The 11,311-nt window shown below is 46.1% G+C and overlaps 1 long non-coding RNA gene across 2 annotated transcripts; it reads right to left on the bottom strand.

Moving 5' to 3' along the window:
• Nucleotides 1-801: 801 nt before the first annotated feature.
• On the bottom strand, nt 802-3,527 carry LOC113612428 (uncharacterized). 2 transcript variants are annotated; one of them, XR_003429862.1, is made up of 3 exons: nt 3,477-3,527; nt 1,272-1,727; nt 802-1,170 (listed from the first exon to the last, which is right to left on the bottom strand). It is a non-coding gene; the product is annotated as an uncharacterized LOC113612428 (long non-coding RNA). The 2 variants fall into 2 exon arrangements; XR_003429854.1 differs by having other exon boundaries at nt 1,476-1,727.
• Nucleotides 3,528-11,311: the final 7,784 nt, after the last annotated feature.

The following is an 11,311-nucleotide window of genomic DNA, read 5'->3' as shown; positions in this document are numbered from 1 at the left end:
AGACCGGTGAGGACCCAGCGCTGTCTCCCCGTGTGCTCTGCGTGAGAAAGCGCCCGGGCGCCGCGGGCGGCTGTTGACCTACGTGTGCGCGTGTGTTTAGATGATTGTAGAGTCATATGCAGTTGTAAAAAATAATTCACTCCGCCAAATGCTTCCCCAGTGCTATCACTTTGCAAAACTTTGCCAAAAAAGAAAAAAGTAGATACTTTGATACAATCCACCGGTCTTATTCAGATTTCCCCAATGTTATTTGTCGTTGTCAGTGAGTAAGAAGTTCTATACAATGCGATCACCGATGTAGGTTCGTGTATCTGTCACTACAGTTTATGGGACATTACATCACGTGAGAACCCCTCCCGTGGCCCTTTGATAACAGAACTCCCAAGCCCCGTCCGCCACTAATCTTTCTTCTATTTCTAAAATTGTGTTATTTCAAAATACATTATGTTTGCACACAGGAGTCGCATAGCGTGGGAGATTTTGGAATTGGCATTTTGCACTCAGCGTAATTTCCTGGAGATCCACCTTTCGCTTTTTTACACCGAAGTTTCCACTTTGAGAGTAACATTTTTTTTTTTCCAGTTACCCCGACAGCAAATCTAAAGTGCATTCCAAAGACAGCAGGAGTTCCCGTTCTTTCCTAGAGTAGGGCTTCTTTTCACTTGTAGGACAGACCATTTGAGAAGATGTTTTTCCACCTTTGGGAGGAAAAAAAAAATTCCCAGCCTGAATGCAACCTGCTCTTGGAAAGATATCTGGGTCAGAGGTCGGGAAGTGTAATTGCGAATTTCTACGCCTAAAAAAACACTCATCGGTGTAGACTGTGCAGTGAAGGAAGATTTATTTTTGGCCAAATGAGATGAATAATGGGGGCGGGATGCGGGAGCATTCTAATGACGTCATCTGTATTTTTATGTTAGTCACGGAAAAGGAGAGGTTGATCTTAGCCAGCACATAGAAGCCTCAGACTCAGCTTCCACAGACCTTACCTTCCCCTGGGCACGTAATCGAATTTTACAGCCAGTAACTGAACCCATTCTCTCCCGGGGCTTCTCTTCCGCGGGTGCTCACACATTGGAACAGGACAGTGCTTGTTCCAGGGCCTCGGGAAGATCAGGCAGCCGCGTCCTTTTCCATATAATCTTGAAATCACAGTTGGTCTCCTTGAGACTGGAGTGGCAAATGGTTATTTCAAGCTTGTTTGTGGCAAATGTAACTAACATTTAAACTAACATTTTAAAAATAATTGGATTTAAAATATATAAAGATACCTTGAAATATATAAACATGGTCATTATTTTGGTGGGAAAAAAGCAAACTGAGTAGAAAATGAGTCATCGGTGCTGTTTGTGGCACCTTTCTCTAGACTTGCTTTCACATCCAGAGTCTCATCTACAGGAAGTTCGGCGGCATCGGTGACTAACAGTCCACACCAGTCTAGCAATAAAACACACCAGTTTCATTTCTTTAATCACCTGCTTGCTCCACTCGACACATATTTACGGAGTGTCTGCAGCAGGCTCAGCGTTGGGCTCCTGGGCCCCCAGGAGCCCCCAGCTGCAGGAGGATGGGTCCAAAGATCCAGGCCACAGCGGGGCAGACTGGCCTCCAACTTCACTAGCATCCTCATACCGGCCACTCAGCCCACTCTGAGGGTCAGGTTTTTAATCTGTACAAGGAAAACAAAGTCCCTTGCAGGAATCGTGAAGACAGGTGGGTTCCAGACCCTGTGGGGTTATAGGAGAGTAATCGTTATTTATGTTAATGGTCATTGGTCGTTGGCGGGTAAGGTTGACATTTCCAAGTATAAAAGTAACTTCCAATGAGAAAGAGACCCATAGATATAGAGAACAAACTAGTAGTTACCAGTAGGGAGACGGGCAATATAGGGGTAGGTGGTTAAGAGGTACAAACTGTAATGTATAAAATAAGCTACAAGGATATATTGTACAGCACAGGGAATACAGCCAATATTTTATAATAACTATAAATGGAGTATAACCTTTAAAAATTGTCAATCACTATGTTGTACACCTGTAACTTACATCAACTATACTTCAATAAAATAAAACAAATCACTGATTTAAGAAGTTATAGTTTCAATATTTTAATGGTTATTTTAGCATTGTTTATTTTACCGTGTGAGGAGATAAACCTTCATGGTTACTGCATGGCCATCTAAGAAACTCCAAAGATGGTTTACATATAGAAGATATAAGATATGAGACTAAGGAGTCTAAAGGAAATTTTTTATAGTCATTTTCTTGTGCAAATATTTAACCTAAATACATGGCAAGTAACAGCGACGAACTAGGTGAAAAGATTTAAAATCAACACAGCAAGTCACTTAAAAGGCACAAAATATAAAGATGCATCATTTTTAAACTGTAGATGTTTTAGCACTTGTAAGCTTTAAAAAAAATTCCTAACATGCCGTTTTATATATGAGATCAAGCATATACAATTGAATTTCAAAACTTTTAACGTTAGCTTTCAAATACAATAAATCTTATTAGACTATTACATAAGAAAATGCATACTGGATTGAATTTTGCATCTTAATGAGCTATAGCAAGTTTCTTAGTAAACAGAGAAACCTTATCTATAATTTTGTAAACATTCACATTCGCTGAAATGATTGAACCCACTACAGTGTCAAGAATTTTTATATCACTGAAAACTTCTTTTTAAAAATTTGTTTTATTTATTTATTTTTGGCTGCGTTGGGTCCTCGTTGCTGCGCGCGGGCTTTCTGTAGTTGCGGCGAGCGGGGGCTACTCTCCGTTGCGGTGCGCGAGCTTCTCACTGCGGCGGCTTCTCTTGCTGCGGAGCACGGGCTCTAGGCGCACGGGCTTCAGCAGCTGTGGTTCGCGGGCTCTAGAGCCCCGGCTCAGTAGTTGTGGCGCCCGGGAGCGCTGGTGAGCACGGAAGGGGCAGAGAGGAGCGCGACCCCGGGGATGCTGCTGGCCCTTCTCCCTAAGAATTCCTAGGTCCGCTTCCTCCTCCCTCGGGTCCTCGGCCTGCGCATCTCATAGGCGGTCCCTCCGGCTGTGCCCGGCTGCGATGGGATGCCCACCCTCCACGTGGCCATTTAGCACGGCGCGCTGACCCCGCGAGCCGACGAGGGGCCGGGAACTGCCTCTCCGTCCCACCGTGCGGTCAGGACGACCCTGCAGGCCAAGGACAGGCAGGTGCGAGGACTCTCAGGGGGCAGGGTCCCGGCGCCTTGACTCTGGATGAGTTTGCCGGTCCCTGAGGGCGGGGGGTGGGGGTGGGGGTCCCTGCCTCAGGATGGCGTCGGGCTCCAAGGACTGCGCATGGCAGGCACCAGGATATGGATAAACAGTGTCGGTGGTTTATTGCTTCTGGGACGTGTGTCTGCTCCGTGGGTTTAAACCTATCTTTGTCCTCCTTGGGGGTCCCCTCCTTGGGAGCAGTGCGCCCCCTCACACAGCCTTCGTAGGCGAACGGCTCACCTAGGTTCCGGAGCCAAGCTGACGGTGTTCCCGGGGTCCAGAACGAAGCCAGCGCCTTTAATGTCCTCCCGCTGGAGCGGCCCACAGGGAGGGGCCAGCGGAGCCCAGGCCACTCGGCGGCATCCTCCCGGCCCCGCCCCTCCCCTCCCTCCCCACCCCCTCCCCGCCTCCTCCCCACCCTGCCCCTCTTTCTCCTCCCCCTTCCCTCCTCCTCCCCGCCCTCTCCCCGCCCCCTCCTGGCCCCTCTCCCCTCCCCCATCCTCCCGGCGGCTCCTCCCAGCCCTGCCCCCTTTCTGCCCGGCAGGCTCCTCCCTAGGAAGGTGGCCTTGCTCTCCTGGAGCTGCAACTCCTGCAGCAGCCTGCATGGCTGCTTTTGAGAATTCTCTGCATGATTTGAACGCTATTTGCTGAAAGAACATAACTTGTTCACTGCTGCAATTCTGCCTCCATTAATTCTGAATACATTTTATTACATTTTATTTAACATTTTGTTAGCTTGATTTATAATTTTCACCAATTTTGACAATTAGCATGTAGATTTCAGTCTGTACCCATCCCCGGGAGAAATGTCTGCACGGTCTGATCACCAAGACACTAGCTCTTCCCTACTGACAACCTCCTGAGGGAACTTCTTTTCCCATGCCAGCCCCGGGGCCATTTCCCAGCGGGGTCATTACAGCTCCTCCCTCTCCAGTCTTCACACTGCAGCTGATGTTCTGAAAACACAAAACCCACCTCACTGTTTTAGTTTGGAAATGGGCCTGCCTTTCTAGCTTCATCTTCTGGTCTCCGCTGCTCTTGTCCTTGGAGGGTGGCCCTCCCCCACCCTGCTTCTCCCAGGTCCTCTGACTCAGGCTCCCCAGGGCCTTTGCACAAGCTGTCCTCTCTGTCTGGGAAGTTCAGCTGAAGCCTGGTTTATTCCCACTCAGCGCATCTCTCTGTTTTCCCGGTCACATACTTCTGTTACAAGCTCATGAGGCACGTGGCTGGGTGTATCATCGTGTTTACCAGGGGTCTGCTGATTAATACCTGGTTCCTCCACTCTGGGCCCCGAGGGGACAGGGCAGCCTCTCTGCCTCCCCGGGCAGAGGCCCATGTCTGACGCTGCCCTGCCCACCTGTCCTGGCTCATCACTGATCACCACCCCCTGTCTGTCCCAGCCACTGGCCTTTCTTCCCCAGCCCCTCTGTGTGGCTCCTGGTCCTGGGACACTCTGGCCCTAATCCTCGGTGGGCCTCACCTGCCTTCACCTCTTTCTGTTCAGTGTCACCACCTCCCCTTCCTGTCTACAACAGCACTGACCCACTCTACCCGGACGGCAGCCCCTCAGAGTCATGCGGGAGGCTGGGGGCTTTGTCATCTCTCTGCTGACACTCACCCTTGGTGATTTCGGTGACTCAGGATCTGCTTGGCTGGCCTCCAGAGCCCCCAGGGCCTGGGTGGTACAGCACGGGCTCCCTAGGTCAGGAAGTCCCCAGACGTCCTCCCCACACGTACCTTTAGTATCTCAGTGTGCCTAGGCCCAAAGAAGTGCCCGGAAGTTTTGTTTGTTAAGTTAGAATCAAACAACTTGAAAGGTATTTATGGGAAAACGGTCTGGAAGGTCCTCAAAGAGTTAAGCAAAGAATTACCATATAATCTAGCAATTTCCCTCCTAGGAGTATCCCCCCAAAGAACTTAAAACGGGAATTCGAACAAACCTTGTACACAGATGTTCACACAGCCAGGAGGAGGCTAACCCCTGCCTCCCACCTCCCCCTCCCCCGCCCCACCCCCGCCCCTCGCCCCTCGCCCCTGAGCCACGCCCACCCCAGGGCCTGGGTCCTGCATGCACGTCGCTTGCAGGGTCTCTCCTATCGCTGCTCCAGATCAGCCCTCACCAGCCAAGACTTCCTCCCCAGGACGTCTATTTGGAAAGGAATCGTCCTTGGGTACTTCTCACACACACCCAGGTGGCTTTACCAAGTTCTCAAGGGAGCGTCTCGGCAAGGTGGACTTCTGCCACCTGCGGGCCGAGCGTGGGAATTGCAACGGCGGCCGCTGGGGAATCAGGTTCCCAGCCAAACGGTCTGCCGGTCACTCGGCAGAACCTCGTGGTGCACAGCTTTACGCCGGGCACCGTGTGGGCAAGGGTGGCCGTGGCCTCGCTCTGGCCCCCAGGGTCCATCAGACTGGCCTACAGCGGGCAGCATGGTGGTGCTCGGGCTGCCCGTGGTGGCCAGTCCTGCCTCGCCACCTCCCAGCGGGTGAATGAGCTCTCTTGCCTCAGTTTCTCCCTCTGTAGAAGGAGGAAGGTGGAACTGAGGGTCCCGACTTCTCAGGATTGTGGGAATTAAACAGACAAACGTGTCCCCAGGACCGTGTCTGCCTGGCCTGTGTCAGCGGCAGCACGACTGTGTTTTTTCTTCCTGTCTGGGCTGTTTTCATGGGCTTTCAGTGATGCACTGAAAACTTCTGCTGTTAATTCCATCTGGTGTACTTTCCCATTGAAAACACATTTCTGTTAAAATATTATACAATTTGTGAAAGCAAAACAGTGAAAGCGACCCAAATCCCCAGGGATGGGGCCCTGGGTGAATTACTGTCACTCATCCACATGGAGGAGTAGCTGGCAGTTGGGAAGAGGCAGGAGGTCGGTCCCTAGGGGTGGCGCTGGGCGATCACACAGATCTCTGTGGACAGAGCAAGGGGGAGGGAAGCGCGAAGCGTGCATTACAGCTTGTCCAGGACAGGTGGGGGATAGGAAGGCAGCCAGCCACCCATCTATCATCATAACCCATCTGTCAATCAACAGCTGTTCAATAATTTCCTGTCATCTACCCATCATAATCTATCAGCTATCTATCATAATCTATCAACCATTTATCAACTATGTATCTATCTAGCATAATCCAGCTATCAATCAGCAACCATTCAACTATTTATCATCTGTCTATCATAATCTATCAACTGTCAACTATCTATCATCTATCTATCTTCTATCTATCCATATTTTAAAAATAAGCAATAGGATACCTATTGTGGGGGGGGCAGGAAGACCTGAGATGGAAACCCACCATCTTTGGACATGCCTTGTTTTAAAGGTTTCACTTTGGAACCGTGCAAATATTTCACTCACTTACAAAACAAATTAACTTTTAAAAATCAATCCCTAAAGGTCAAAAATAAAATAGAACCAACCATGTGTATATCCTTTTGGAGGCCTGACCGACCAGAGGGGAGCTATCTCAAGTGACTTGGAAACATGGAAATTTGAAAGTCACTCCTGGGGAAAATACCCGAGGACCAAAAGAACGATGAGAAAGAGAGATGGATCTTAGACCTTTCCCGATCATCATGCTGTGGGTATTATTATTCTGGGGCTGGTGTATGTTGAGGAATAAAGCAAATGAGATATTCAGAGTCTGTTATTACCTGTGTTGTGGAGTTTTGAGAGAGTGGAAGTTAAGGAGCTCTGAACTTAAAGGGAATATTAGCTCAGAGTCGTCAGCAAAACTGATAAAATTAGACAATGTAAACGTGCTGTAACTTGGGCTGGTTATCCATCATTATCTAAGTGCATATTTGCGGGGGATTGTTCCTCCAAACAGCAAAGGTCTCTCCTCTGCTGCACCTTCCGTCGACTATTTTTATATAGACACAAAATTCCCATTTCTACCAAAATGAGAGGCATGTATTTATTGCAGTGAACCTTTAGGCCATCCTGAGAATAAAAGGTGAAATAGATTATTCAAAGTTTACTTACAGTCTCTTAAAATGCCAAAGCCCTCCCCGCCTGATCAATTGCTTCCGTTCATGATCAGTGATGAGATTATCAAAATTTTGTATTTTTCACTATTCATTCTAAAGGTCAACAAAACATATTCGCTTTCTGGAATAACATCGCGTTTGAAAGTTATCAGACAACAGTAGGTCCAAGTTATACACGCAACGAATAAAATCATTCTGCAAAAATCCGGGTTTTCGTGCTTTCGGTAACCGACTCCCGTTCGGACTCCTGATCCGAAATTCTGGAAGGTGATTGGAGTGAAATCCCACCTGCTGATCCTGGGAGAGTGGTCACGCGAGGTTCCCACGAGTTTACCTGGAGAGGCATTGGCAGTTGTAAAGCTGGAGAGAACTCAGATGAAGGTGACTTCCATCAATGTCATCCTTCCATTATTCTCAAACACACCTCTGCTTTATGGCTACTCATTTCATTTGTAATTTAAAACTTAAACAAACGGTGCATTTTTAAATGCTCCTTTTTAATTTGCAGAGAGAAAAGTCAATGTTTATTATTAAAGAATGTGGCTGAAATACAAGAACTGTCTAGAGGGAAGCAGAGAAAAGATCAAAGGCCTGACTGCAGAATACATGGCAAAATTAATTAACTTTTATAAAACTTGATTCTGAAACTGCATTCCCTCCTAAGGTCTAAAGCACTTTTCTTTACCCTGTGTGTGTGCACGTGTGTGAACCTGAACCAGGGTCTCCCCACTCAGCGGCACCAGACCCCCTCCCCAGGGCACCATCACCCAGACATGCCCGCCACACCCACTGCCCATCACATAGATGACCCCACATTCTACACATGGCATTTGGGGGCCTCTGGGCAAGGGACTGGTGAACGTAGACCTACCCACACCCAAAGAACCAGCAGGACCGGCAGAGATTTGAGGAACGTCTCCAGTGTGAGAGGCAGAAAATAATCAGAAAAGGGGAACTCAGAAGAAACAGAGCCAGTCCAGAGAAAACCACGGGAAACTTAAAACAAGAGACCTGCACATAATCTCAGGGGAACAAGATATTTGCACCTATGAAGTTAGAACAAGATGGGGCGGTGGGGAGAAAGATTACTAGAGAACCAGAAAGAACTCTTAGAAATTAACACACAATCGTAAAACCAAAAACTTGAAAAGCCAAGGAGGTCTACCAGAGATTTCAACAAAAGGCAAAGAGATGGAAGGAAAAATTAGAGTAGATCAGCAGGAAAGGGCCAACGTCCAACTCACAGGAATTCCAAAAAAAAGGAGGAGAGAGAAATGGAGAGATTGGAAAGTTATCAAAGAAAGAACACCGGGACCTTCCAGGACTGGCCTGCAGTATGTGCTCCAGGTCCACAAAGTAAAAATTCGGAAGAGAACGAAACCAGGGAGGACAAGGCAGTAGAGCACCGTCCACTTCTCACACCTCCTCTCCCAGCGCCGGTTGGGGCACTCACCTTGAGACACCCCCATCATATGATTTTATTTCTCTTGGGTAAATACTAGGAGTGGGATTGCCAAACTGAGGGGGAGATGTACGCTTAACTTTAAAAGATACTGACAGACAGTCCTCCAAGGCAGCTGAACCATTTTGATCTCCCACCAATGCCAAGTACACACACACACACACACACAAATGCACACATACATACACACATATAGACGTATGTACTTACATACATATATACACACATACATATATATGCATACCTATCTTATTTTATATGTACATACATATATATACGTCTTTTAACAAAATTAAGACTTCATTTATTTAGAGCAGTTTTGGGTTTACAGAAAAATTACACAGAAAGTACAGAATTCTCATATACTCCCGTCCCCCTGCACCCCTACAGTTTCCCCCATTATCAACATCATTATTTGTGTCCTGCGTTGTTATAATTTATGAACCAATACCGGTAAATTCGTCTTAACTAATAATTAAAAATTAACAGTTAAATTAAGTAAACTAATGTTAACATTTAAATTAGCTACACATTAAAAATAGGTGAATGTTTTTTTTAAGTGTCCCATTTTTGGATCAATTTTAAATACTTTCACTTTCTGTGGAAATAATTTCTTCTGCAACCAGCTAATATCTGCGTACAAGTCAATAGCGAGCAGAAGGGGCAGAAGTGCGTACGTGGGCTGGGAGCCAGGTGCACCTTAGCCAGGTAAATATTGCCAGGCTGGAGCCCGGAGGAGAAAGCAAGATTGGGCTGTCAGTTCCCTGAGAGCCACGATACAACCTAGGGTTAGAGTTCAAGGAGAGATCCCTGCCTTTCACGCCAAAGCCTTCTATAAGCTCTCCTGGAGATGCCTTTGTATCTATTACATAAAAAACTACCCATTTTTTTTTTAGGAGTCTGGGATTAACATATACATACTACTATCTATCAAATAGATAATCAACAAGGACCTACTGTAGAGCACAGGGAACTCTACTCAATATTCTATAATAACTTATATGGGGAAAGAATCTGGAAAAGAATGGATATATGTATAACTGAATCACTTAGCTGGACACCTGAAACTAACACAACATTGTAAATCAACTATACTCCAATATAAAATAAAAATTAAATTTAAGAAAGGTATGGCATTTAAAATAAATCACCATTATGAATTTGATGGAGAAAATATTAAATTATATAGCCTTTTGTCTTTCTCTTTTCTGTTGGCTTTGCTCCATATTGGTGTAAGATGTTAAGCAAAAATTTGATATTTTATTAACTCAAATTCATATGATCATTTTCGTATTTTAAGATCGCATAACATAAATCAGAAATGCTTTTCAACCTCTCCATCATATCTGAAACTTGAAGTGCTGAAGATCATTCTTTCATTCATTCAATAAAGTCTTATTTAATTAAAAAAAAAAGCAACTATCCCATTTACTTTTCTTCAAGCTGGTAAGAAGATTCGTGCCATAGTTAAGCATATGACACCTCCCAGGTGTACGTTTCCTGGCTTGCTACCAATGTTCCCTGCGGACAACCAACCCCAGTTACTTTCATCCAGCTGTCTTCTTGATTTTGTCCAGTTGTCACAGCAACCACAGTTCCAGAGACATTTGTCTCAGAGAGGAGACATTTACACAAACCGCAGGGCGCAACAGACGGCTTGCATAGCTACCGAAAAGGAAATCGGTAGAAACGCGGAAACAATCCGGTTTATCTGAGGCAAGATTTTACCTCTTCAATGTGCAAAACCAAACAAAAGGCTTTGCAAGCCACCGCCGTAATATTGGCATTACTTATTAAAAGGTAATTTAGTAGCAAAGATGTTTAAAGGAATGTAAACTGTCTTGAATACATATACATTGTTTCCAACAAGCCCCAGCTATTTGTACGGCGCCGTGGCATGTGTTAAAGCAGTGGTATAAAATATTTTAACCTACAGCCCCAGTGGGCCCACACTTCCAGGACGGTCTCTACTTCAACGATGATGGGGGGTGGGCTCTGCGGGCCCCCTTCCTCCTCAGCCCGCCCCACCCCTATGCTGGCCTCCTATTCCCTTCAGTGCATTGACAAGGGAAGGTCAGACTGGATGGTCCCTACTGACTGCCAGGGGCTCTCCCCTGGCCACTCAAAGCTGCAGGGAGAACGAAGGGCCCCCAACACTGCAAGCAACTGCAGATTGCCTTGGTCAGAGGCAGGAATTGAGAGAAAGAAATCGTACTTGCTATGGAAACCATACATTTTTCTATGCTAAACGATTCAGCATCAAATCATGGGCCAGGTGCCAAAAAAATGAAAACCACCATTAAAAAATAAACCTCATTACCAGGAAATTCAGAATATAAAGAGTCCTTTTTTTTTTTTTTTTTAAGATGAATTTGTCATTTTCTCTAGGGATTCATCTCGGTCTTTCTTTCCTCAGCTTTGGTAGCCTCTAATTAATCAAATTCAGAAACTTGACTTATTCTTTACCCTTTTCAGAATAGACTAGCACATAGTTATAGAGTGACATATCTTTTTGAATTAAGTTTAAAAATCTCCATAAAGTGATCTGTGCCTTATCGGAAAAGTACAAAGCATTCTAGCTCACCGGGAGTTCTAATCTGGCTCCATAGAATTCTCTTATTGA

This window comes from Aethalodelphis obliquidens, unplaced genomic scaffold (assembly GCF_003676395.1).
Source record: "Aethalodelphis obliquidens isolate GAN/ISIS:26980383/991018 unplaced genomic scaffold, ASM367639v1 scaffold1, whole genome shotgun sequence".
NCBI classification, from domain to species: Eukaryota; Metazoa; Chordata; class Mammalia; order Artiodactyla; family Delphinidae; genus Aethalodelphis; species Aethalodelphis obliquidens.
Note: the sequence above shows the minus strand (reverse complement) of the source record. Positions and strands in the feature narration are given on the sequence as shown.